This window comes from Bidens hawaiensis, unplaced genomic scaffold, assembly GCF_021521415.1.
Source record: "Bidens hawaiensis isolate Kalapana, Puna unplaced genomic scaffold, B.hawaiensis_p1.1 tig00050867_1, whole genome shotgun sequence".
Lineage (NCBI taxonomy): Eukaryota > Viridiplantae > Streptophyta > Magnoliopsida > Asterales > Asteraceae > Bidens > Bidens hawaiensis.
In genome coordinates, this window is record NW_027499132.1 from 1 (window position 1) to 10,769 (window position 10,769).

General features: G+C 38.8%; 1 non-coding gene across 1 annotated transcript; it reads left to right on the top strand.

The window, feature by feature from the left end:
• Positions 1-5,167: 5,167 nt before the first annotated feature.
• On the top strand, positions 5,168-5,240 carry TRNAR-CCU (transfer RNA arginine (anticodon CCU)). Its single transcript has one exon. It is a non-coding gene; the product is annotated as a tRNA-Arg (tRNA).
• Positions 5,241-10,769: the final 5,529 nt, after the last annotated feature.

The window sequence follows — 10,769 nt, forward strand, 5'->3', positions numbered from 1 at the left end:
ACCGACTTTGAACAACCTAGTGGCCGGTCCACCCAAGGTCGTTTTTCATATGCTAACCTCAACTTTACTAAAATTAAACAATCAACCCAACTTCCACTAAGTTAAGCAATCAACCCCACACCGCCTTTTTTTCATATGCTAACCTCAAAAGTCTCATTAAGCTACACAATTGACCCCAAATTTCATTAAGCTATACAATCAACCCTACAGTTATATTACTTATATTAGGATAAATTAGAAAGGGAAAAATGCAAGACAAAACTCATGACTAGTTTTTTTTTACATAGTTTTAAACCGAACCAGGAACATCGTTAAGCCATAACTTACTATACCTTTGTTTCTTTGCATAACTGAAACGCTGCGGGCAAGAAGTTGCGCCGCATTTTGCTGTTGCGCTTTCCTCACCGAGTCAATCATAGCCGTAGATGTATACATCGCTGCATAATTTTCAACAAAAATAAGGGGGTATTTTAGCCATAAAGTAAAACTTAAAGGAATAAAACCGTAACTTTTTAAATAAAAATCATAAAATGTTACTCCTACATTACTTTACACCAATAAAAGCGTAAATAATACAAGATTACTAACAAGGCTCAGCAGGGAAAGTGTAACGCTCGAAAGGTTGCACCACATGGACGATAGTGACCATTCCCTATTCCGGGTCGGGTTCCACCTCCCGAACTTGTTCGGTGGCAGCGGCGGAGGCGGCGTTTTTGAAGAGGTGATCAAGGGTCCATTTTAGAGCGTATAAACTCACATCACTCTCGTCTATTGCTACCATCACTCTAAGCCTCTTTTTACGGCCAATTCCTTCCGACATCAACCGCGGTTGCTCCACCGTGTGTGAGTGCTCTCCGGCTGCACTTGTTTCACCGGTTAATATCTCTTCTTCCATGTGAGTTGTTTTTGTTTATACCTTTAATTGCTTTACTTTATGTGACAAAATAATAAATAAACGGACTCTTTATTGTATATATGATAGATTGATAGATGATATATGTACGTGGCAAACAGCTATACACGTGGCACTTATGTGTTCTTACGTGGAATGTTCGGGCACATGCTACAAAGTACATACTTAAACATACAAAATATAAAAATATATTTTATTAGAGTTACTAGTGGTGCATATTGATGAAACCGAACAAGCCTTGCAGACGGCCGCCTAATATTCACTTTCGATTTGCTTCACTACCCGAATGAACCCGAGACACATGCCGCATTAGCTGATTAAGATACACTCGGGTATCCATTATAGATAGAAAATGAAAACCGTTTGCACTGCTGATGAAACGGTGGCTGTGTGGCCGAAGAAGCTGAAACCATTACCTAAGGGTGCCCCGAGTACGGAGTACCCTTACAAAAAAGATTTCTCTAGGTTGAATCAAACGTGTGGAATGACTCGTGCGTTGTGGAGCATTAATTAGATTTATAACGTTAATGATACGTGCATGTGCATGTATTAACATTAATATAATTATTAGTATTTATTTATTAGTTTATTTAAGTTAATTAGTAATTGGTCTATGATTTAGTAGTGGGTAGTTTAGTATTCATAGTGGTTAGTTAATTTAGAGTCATATTAGCAAGTAGTGGGTAGGTGGTTTGTATGGCTATTTATAGTTACTTTGTATTTGTTTTTAGCATGAATGAAATATTAAAAATGATTCTCCAAAACATGTCTCTATCTTTCTCATCTAATTCTTGGGAGTGTTTGCCTACTACAAAAGGCTAGGGAGATTAACTATCTCGAATCGGTTACTATCATTTGGTGATTTCATTGGCTTGCTCACCTTCCATCATGGCCTCTCACATCATGTCATTGATTGACGACTTGTGGATCATTCTCGAGAAGAACCAACAACAACTCGTGCTTCTTAACGCCCAACTAGGTTTAGGGCCTCCACCACCACTAATTGCTCGCCCACTACTATTACGCCATGAACCGCCACTACCACCTCCTACACCGCCATCAAAACCGTTTGCTCCAAAACCTTTCCTACACCAAATTCACCCATCAAAAACCAAAAAAAGAAGAATATTGAAGTAAATTACATGTCTTGTTCTCTCTATTTCTTTGGAGTCTAACCCGTATGCATTTTCAAGTTCTATAAATTGTACTAGCATTTTGTTTTTAATATGAAGAAAAATTTGCAGTAAAACTTATTCTATCTTCTTCTTGTTTTCTTTAGAGTTTAACCCACTTACGGGTATCCATCATTTGGTGCTTTCATTCACGTCTCTATCTCCCGCTATGCCTCCAGCAAAGATACCGCCACATCCTCCACCTCCGATGACCTCCCACCTACCATCACCGACCAACTTGCTCAACTGATTGCCATCACCACCGACCAATTCGCCGCCCTAATTAAAGCCACCGAAAACCTTAATACTAAACTTGATGCCCAATCCGCCACCACCGCTCGCCTCGTTAACCATGTCTCCGAACTATCCGATTCCATTAACACCGAAACTCCCTTCAATGAACGCCCCCGTCCACCACCCGATCGTCAAGACCCACCTGCCATCAACGTTAACCTCCACCCGCATCAACCAAAAATCAATCTGCCTATGTTCGATGGCTCCAACCCTCTAGGGTGGATCTTTCAAGCAGATCATTTTTTTACGTACTATAACATACCACCCGATGAACGTGTTTCACTCACGGCCTTCCACTTGCCCTCTCTTGGTACCAAAATCAAGCAAACAACGAAGGGCTCTTGGAACGAATTTAAATGAGAAATGGAGCTCCGTTTTGGACCTTCGACATTTGAGAACCATGAAGCTACCCTTTTTTAACTTGTCCAAACATCCACCGTCAAAGCATACAAAACTGAGTTTGAGAAGATAAGCAATTGGGTTACCGGGTTGTCTCAAAAGGCCTTGAAAAATTGCTTCATTTCAGGTCTTAAACATGCAATTCAAACCGAGATGGCACTCCATCATCCTACCACCCTTTACGAGGCCTATGGACTCGCTTCTTTAATTGAAGACAAGCTCAACAGTGGGTTACTGGCCTTACACCCCGCAACCGGGCCGGAACAAAACATGCCTAGCAACGTCGCTAGTACAGCCCCTACTCTACCGCTCAAACGCCTAACACCCACGGAAATGCAAGACCGTCGTGCCAAGGGTCTCTGTTACAACTGTGATGAGAGATATCAGCCCGGTCACCACTGTCAACCCCATTGGCGGATCCAGCATACAAACGGGTGGTTCCCCGGAACCACCCGAGTTTCGAAATAATAGTGTACGGATATATAGAAGACGCGTAGGAACCACCTTATAAATTAAGAGGGAACCACCTAAAAAAAATTCCTGGATCCGCCACTGGTCAACCCCCTAACTTCCTTTTGTTGCAAGCCCAAGATGCGCCGCCATGGCTCGGTCTTGAGGACAACCCCGTTTTCGAGGATGGGGGAATTGATACGGGTCAACTACCTTATCCATAAAGCCACGTTTCCATGTAGTCAGTTAGGGTTGAATTAGTAGTTAGGGTTTAATTCATTTGGCCTTTAGACATCATTGTTCTATCAATGGTGCTTTCATTCTCGAACCCTATGCCTTCCTACCATGAACCAAAACCTCTTAAACAAACCATAACTACCCTTGCCGATGCCATCTTGGAACAATCGGCTGCTATGAAAGAGTTTTCCTCCGCCTTGGATACCTTCGTCACCGACTTTGCCGACGCCCAAGCAGCTCAGTTTGAGCAAACCAACCTCTTATTATCGTTCGCCAAATCACTCCTCGCTACACTTGCTAAACCGAAACCGTCACTTGAACCATTTACACCACCACAACAAGCACGGCCTCCTTCAACACCTGAACTACAAACCACATCAAACAAGCACCACAAACAAGCGACACCACTCAAACCCTTTGCAGGAAGAAGGTCGGCTGCCTCAACCATGAGAAAAACCATGCAACATGAACAAACTATAAAGATTAAGATAAACGCGAAACGCGAGGGGCAACCTCCGTGGAGGCCTTTTGGGATCGTCCACCACCACTTTAACAATGATGAAGCACCTACTTCCAACGAACGACGTGAATGGCGACCACCATGGCGCATCGTTGACACCGCACCGAACGCAATTGGAAGGGTCGAATGGCGACCACCATGGGAAGCGATTCCGTCCTTGAGGACAAGGACATTTTTTAGGGTGGGAGTATTGATACGTACCCATACCCATGTTTTCCTCAAGCAGCATGCAACTCACCCACGTCTCATGCATGTTTCATTGTTTCCAAATTATTGTATTAGGTTAGTTTACAACTTTTAGGTAATGGGTCATGTTAGTGGATTAGTGGGTCTAGTTAGTTTCATTGGTTTGTAGCCTATATAAAGGCCTTTAGTTTATGAACGTAAAGAAGGAAGAAAAATGAATTAAAGTTAGTTTTGTTGATAAAAAAAAAAAAAAGAACCTATCGGCACCACAAACCAAACCCAAAACCGACACCAAAACAACCCTCTTCCACCACTACCAACACTAAACCGAAACCAAAGGCTAAACCTAAACCCGCACCAACCACCAACTCTTTAAAGAGCACAAATCACCAAGCTCATTTTGTCCACCCTCTACTCACATGATGGAGTTAAAAAGGCAATTTATTATGTTAAAAATAGGAGAAAACTAATATTAAGTATTAACAAGAAAGAGTTTCTGAGTTCTTATAGTTAAAAGAAATGTGATGATGTCACACACTTGACAATGACCACTATTCACCAATACTTGTAGTTAAGAACGTTTAACATTAATACAATACTAGAAAATATCTCAACTTTATGACAGTTCCATAATTTGTCAACTAAACTATATTTTAGGGTAGACAGGGGCGAAACATAGCTTAGGCCCGGGTCTCCCTCCCCTCTTGCGTTTTCATCCAAGATTCGCCACTGAGGGTAGAGAGTTAAATAAATACAAAGACTCATCTTCGACGGTATTAATGTGGTTATCATGTTCTTATCATTTTAGTCGAATCAAATTCATTTTACTAATTTGATTATTTAAGTTTACACCACTTTGTAATCAATTAAGTTTAGGTTTCTTAAAGTCTATCTTCAATCTCAATAATATCATTCTGGTTTTCTTGTTAATCTTGTTGATGCGAGCAGGAAACACATATGGTTTTGAAGATTTAGTTAATATTTAACAACAGCTGGGCGCCTGTAGCTCAGTGGATAGAGCGTCTGTTTCCTAAGCAGAAGGTCGTAGGTTCGACCCCTACGTGGCGCGTCAGTTATTTGCTACATGTTTTATTGTTTATAATTGAAAATATTAAAGAGACTTTTTCTACATTTCTAGTTCTCTCTTGGCAACAAACACTTTTTAAGTCGGTCTTATTGTAAAGTTTATAGGTTAAAAAGGTATTTTATTATATTCAAAAAACCATTTTTCGGGTTCGATTGGCCAACAAACATGGCAAAAATAAACACCATTTTTCGGGTTTGGTTGGTCAACAAACATGGCAAAAATAAACATGACAGATTGGTTGAATGAGCTATATAAACTGTAACACACAATTTATCTAATTAGCATGCATGTGTCACATCTATCTAATTATCAATGATGGTGATCCAAGCATATCAATAATAGTTTTGTTAATTGATATGCAAGTGAATCATGTGAATGACATGGTGGCATCGAGTTATCATAAGGTCAAATCATGATTGATGACACTTAATATATGCGGGTTTTCATGACGGATGTTGCTCGTTTAAATTGTGTTGAGTTGTATTGTTATTTTTGTGAACTTAATGTTGCATCTCAAATTAACGCATTAGCAACAACAACAGATAGTGACGATGTGGGAGGAGACCGCAAATAATCATTTTATTGTAAGTTTGTTGTCAAAAAATGTTGGCGCAAATATGATGAAGTGCTTACTCTGTTTTTTTTTTACCACCAACGCCCATTTCTTTCTATAAAACTTGGAGTATATTCAAGCTCTATTGCGCTACCAAGGTTGCATTATTTTATTTAAATCCTCTTATCAGTTAGTAAGTTGGTACCAACTTTTAGACACTATCAAAACAAAGCATATATGTATGTATGCTTCAAAAACATTTCAACGTAAAAAATAGTAGTTGCTATAAAGATTGTTAAAGTCGAAGAGTTTGATGATATGCGACCTCATGAGATCTACACGCGTAATAAAAACAAAATGGCATAGTGAGAGAAATAAGCATATTGATTAGTATGATGTGTTGAATGTTACAACTGACAAAAGAGCCACTCTTCATTAGTCTATTTAGGACGATAAGATAAACCTCGTCAAAGATGAAAGGGCCTAAAGGGTGGTCGTGGTATCTTATGTAAATCTCACATTAATCGCTTGAGTGGATAACTTCGTAAATATATGCTCACTTACTAGGATAAAATTTCCGGACTTGTGATTTTGAAATCTCCACATGAATAACAAAAATGAAACCATCAAATTTTTTAATGGGTAAACGGTGTATAGTAGCAGGTAAGAGATGCCCGACATAAGATGTATTTGGTTAGTTTAAGGTGTCTAATCTTAATAGTGACGTGTTTGGGTTGGGACGATGAGAATGTTGGCAAACAATAGGTGGTGACACAAATGGTCGTAACTCGTAAGTACTTACGTAGGTACCTTTTACTTTATTATTGTAACGAATACGCGGATTTATTAGTTCACTTGTTCTTTAATTTTGTATAATTTAATAATATTTGTGTTAAGTTCGTACAATCCCACCTTGTTTCCCATTCTCTGAAATACAAAAAAACGTGCATCCCCGTTATGAAAAGTTGTTCTCACACAATCCAACTAACCAAATACAATAAACAATTATAACATATCTTTATACAAATGATTTTTCAAACTAATACTAATATCATTTATGTTTTAATATAGCTTGACACATATGGTCTAGTAACTTCCACATCAACTTCAAACCTTCTCCGATATTTTAAATGCCTTGTACAGGGAAAAAAATGGTTCTATGCACATCAATTTCAACTATGATTGTGATAATAATAAACAAAATTAAAATTTTAGGCTTAAAGTAATGCAATTTCTAGATAATGAATTATACCGCTTTGTAATTTCTAAATTCTTGTAAGTATATCAAGCACATTTTCTTAAAATATAAGAAAACAATGAGTATCAAAGTTTAAGTATTTAGATTCTTTTTAAAATGATCAAACACTACATTACTTTTCTATTATCTTTGTCATGTAGATGTATCTATACCCCCACACCATTAAATGGTGTGGTGGCAAAGGTGGTTTAGTTTCAAAATGATAGTCAGGGGTTCGATCACCACTAATGATGGTTTGTAAATATATATATTTGGTTGTTCAAAAAGAAAAACCTAAATGTGTTTCTCATTTTTACCCACATCAACGACAAGTTAAAATCTTAATAATCTGACCTGGACCAAAACCAAAAATTCAAATCGAGTTAACAGACATCCCAACCCCAAAAAAATCAATCCTGGTAATTAAAAAAAAGGATGCTAGACTGTTTTTTTGCCACAGTGGTGTGGCAACACATCGGCTCGTGATGCAAAATTCCCCAGATCTTTTGTTTTCGGTGGAAGATCTTTTCTTGTCGCATAACATTTTGAGCACATGCAAGTACAAGAGAAAGACGATTCATAGAATTATGATCATTGCAAGTTGAAGGATCTGGAAGGCGAGGAACGGGAAATGATAGGAAGGCAAAGAGGCTAAATTAGAAGAGGTTTTGGGAGATGTCTAAGACTTTGAGTTTCTTATTGGTTAAAAATAAATCCAAGAGTTTTGACGGGAGCTATTTGAATTGGTATAAAAATGTTTTAGTGTAGGTTGTTTTTTTAGAGTAGTGGTGGTTCATCCGTGCTCCGGTAAGGCTGAGGGGTGTGGAGCGCGACAGGGGGCGCGTGAGCCCATCCGCTCGCGCCCCGGGGCGCGAGCACCACACCACCGAGGCGCGAGAGAGGCGCGAGAGGGGCGCGAGCGCGGAAAAAGAGGCAGGCGCAAGGGGGGTAGCGGCTGGGAATAGGCGTGAAGGGGTCTTGGGTTGCGTAAATAGAGCCGTTGGGCTCTTTGTTTATTAAAAGAAAAAAATTTTTTTCTCTATAAAACCAATATCACATATCACATACCAATATCACATACCATCAACCCATTTTAACCATATCAAATACAACTTCAATCTCCAAACTCATATATAATATCCCAAAACCAATTTTTTTTTTAAAAAATAATGTCGTCGTACTCGTCTGATTCCGACTCCTCCGAAGAGGATGATTTGCTTCTTCATGTAGGGGGAGTTTTGACCGCAACCGTGGTCAATCTCTTGCAAAATCAAGCCCATCAACCCCGACTCCCGAGGGTTAGAGCACCACCTCGTGATCGTGATCGATCGGGTGCTAACGATACTTTGATGAGGCATTATTTTAGCCCTCAACCGGTATACGCGGAGTCGGATTTTCGAACTCGTTTTCGAATGAGCAGGCAATTGTTCACGCGTATAGCGAGTGATTTAGAGGCACGGTATCCCTTTTTTCAACAAAGGGAGGATGCTAGGGGTCTTCCCGGTTTTACCCCTCTTCAAAAATGCACGGCTGCTATCCGTCAATTAGCGTACGGCATCTCGTCGGACGCTTTGGATGAGTATTTACAGATGTCGAAAAGGGTTGCACGTGAATCCCTTCATTTTTTCTGCCAAGGTAAAAAACATTAATTTTACTTTTTATTAAATATTTATTACATTTTGTAATATATATTGTACGTAGGAGTCATATCGACTTACGCTCGGAGATATCTGCGTAAACCTACAACGTATGACATCCAACGCATATATGAGTTGCACGCAGAAAAACATGGTTTTCCTGGGATGCTAGGTAGCATCGATTGTACGCATGTTGGATGGGCTATGTGTCCAACGGCCTGGCGAGGTCAGTTCCACCGTGGTGATCATGAAGGGCCGACCCTCAAACTTGAGGCGGCGGTGTCACAGGATCTTTGGTTTTGGCATGCTTTTTTTGGTGTTGCTGGGTCAAATAACGACCTTAATGTTATCGATCAGTCACATTTGATCAACGACCTTATCGACGGGGTTGAACCACCTCAATCTTTTCTTGCAAATGAAGAACTCTTCAAGTACGGGTACTATCTGGTCGATGGTATTTACAACGAATGGGCTGTGTTAGTTCAAGCTTTTACAGATCCAATCGCCGACAAACGGAAGTATTTTACGAAGAAGCAAGAGTCTGCTAGAAAAGATATTGAAAGAGCTTTTGGAGCTATAAAAAACAATATTATGTTCTGGCGAACCCGATACGTTATTGGACTCGGGAGAGGATAATGGACGTCGTCTACACGTGTCTTATCCTACACAACATGACGTTAGAAGACGAGGGCAAAGCTATATGCCAAAACTACCAAGGTGACATTCCGCCACAACCGTCCACAATCAGTGATCAACAAAAACTTCATAACATAGCAAATATCAAGAGCCGTGAGATACACGGGGGTCTTCGACATGAGTTGGTTGAACATTTGTGGGCGAGGCGACCAGATGATCTTGTATTAGATTAGTTTTATTATTAAATATTATTGTTTGTTTAATTTTTAGTATGTTTTTTTTTATTATGAATTTTCAAAAAAATGTGTGTTTTTTTAAATAATTTCTTGTTTTTTTAATAATACGTTTTTTTAATACATTTATAAAAAAATAAAAAAATAAACCGCTCGCGCCCCCTCTCGCGCCCCTCCACACCATGCCCCGGGGCGCGAGCACCACAACCAACACCCATCTTATCAAGTTTCTCTCTCTGCCACACGTCACAATATTATTGGCTGGAGCCCCCACTCGCGCCCCCTCTACCCCTCAGCCTAAGCTCGTCTTTGTCCTTGACTTTTGTGGTGAACTTTTTCTAAAAATAAAAAAAGAAAGTTTATTTAAACAATAAAATATGTAAGAATTTATACATTGATGAAAAACATGAATATAAATAAATCTAGGGTTCGAATTGAATTTTATGAATGTATCTGATAATCAATGAATGAATTCAACACCCCCAATATTTCCTCATTTCCCTCCTTCCCTTTGAACAAACAAACAAATAAACCTCCTTCACTTTCCCCTCTTTAATATTATTATTATTACCAATCTTCTTCTTCTTCTTCTAATCAATCAATATAATCATCCTCATCATGACCTTATTGCTTTCACGCTAAATTCATATTAATTTTGATTCAAATGTTAGTAAAGTAACCTAAATTGTCTCATTGCGAATATATTGTGAATTTGTTATTTTGACGGTTAAATAGTTAATATACCGGTCACTGTAGGATCATCTTATTGGTGTTTTATTAATCTAGATAGATTTTAATTGGATTTGCCAATTAATTTGTTGGAAATGTTTTTAATTTGTGATTATAAATAGGGGTGGGTCTGGGTGAGCAAAAACTGAACCATAACCGAAAAACGGAAAACTTAACCCAATTTAAACATTTTTCCATAACCGAATGGTTAAGCCCCCTAACCGAACCATGCGCCTCCCTAAAGCCCTAAGTTGTGCAGCTTCAGTTTGCATTGTTTTGAAAACCATCTGGTGTCATTTTTTGGTTCAGTTTTACCATTTGAGCTTGAAAATTTTGGGTCCAATATAATGAATTTTGGCCTGAATCATTTTGTTAATTAATAACTAATCCATTATTATACATTTAGGCTAAAATATCTGAGTTGCATTGTTATTAACCTGTTATAAATTACTTAAAAAAATAATCATGATAATATATAAATTCAGT